General features: G+C 36.5%; 1 protein-coding gene across 1 annotated transcript in view; it reads right to left on the minus strand.

Annotated features, from left to right (window-relative positions):
• mmel1 (membrane metallo-endopeptidase-like 1) overlaps positions 1–551 on the minus strand; it is a 30,174-nt gene that overhangs the window by 5,659 nt on the left and 23,964 nt on the right. The window lies entirely within an intron of this gene.

A 551-nucleotide genomic window follows, 5' to 3' on the forward strand; every position in this document is an offset into this window, starting at 1 on the left:
GCAGAGGTCTGTTGTCTGTTCCAGAGTCTCGACTGAAAACTAAAGGGGACAGAGCGTTTGCTGTCAGGGCCCCGAGGCTCTGGAACAGCCTGCCCGAGGAAATCAGGTCGGCTGAGTCAGTGAACTCTTTTAAGTCCCTTCTTAAAACATACTTTTATAGGAGAGCTTTTCCCGATCTTATTTGACTTTATTTTATCCCTTTTATTTTATTGTATTTTACTAATTTTATATTAAATTTTCATGCTCTTATCTTTTTTTTGTATTATTCTTTACACTTGTTAAAGCACTTTGTAACTTGTTTTTGAAAAGTGCTCTACAAATAAGGATTATTATTATTATTATATTATTACCAAGTGAATAGCTCAACTAGTCAACTACCCTGCTCAAAGGCACGTCAGCATTCCAAACTAGTTTCCCCATTCAGACTGTCAAACATACAGTGGTTATTTCAACAAGTGACCACTTTATGTAACACACAAGAAAGAAGCGAAATCACTCTTACATTAAAGCTGAATGTGCTCTGTAGCTCTCTAAGTGTCATCTTATTGTAG

This window comes from Micropterus dolomieu, linkage group LG18, assembly GCF_021292245.1.
Source record: "Micropterus dolomieu isolate WLL.071019.BEF.003 ecotype Adirondacks linkage group LG18, ASM2129224v1, whole genome shotgun sequence".
Classification (NCBI taxonomy): domain Eukaryota; kingdom Metazoa; phylum Chordata; class Actinopteri; order Centrarchiformes; family Centrarchidae; genus Micropterus; species Micropterus dolomieu.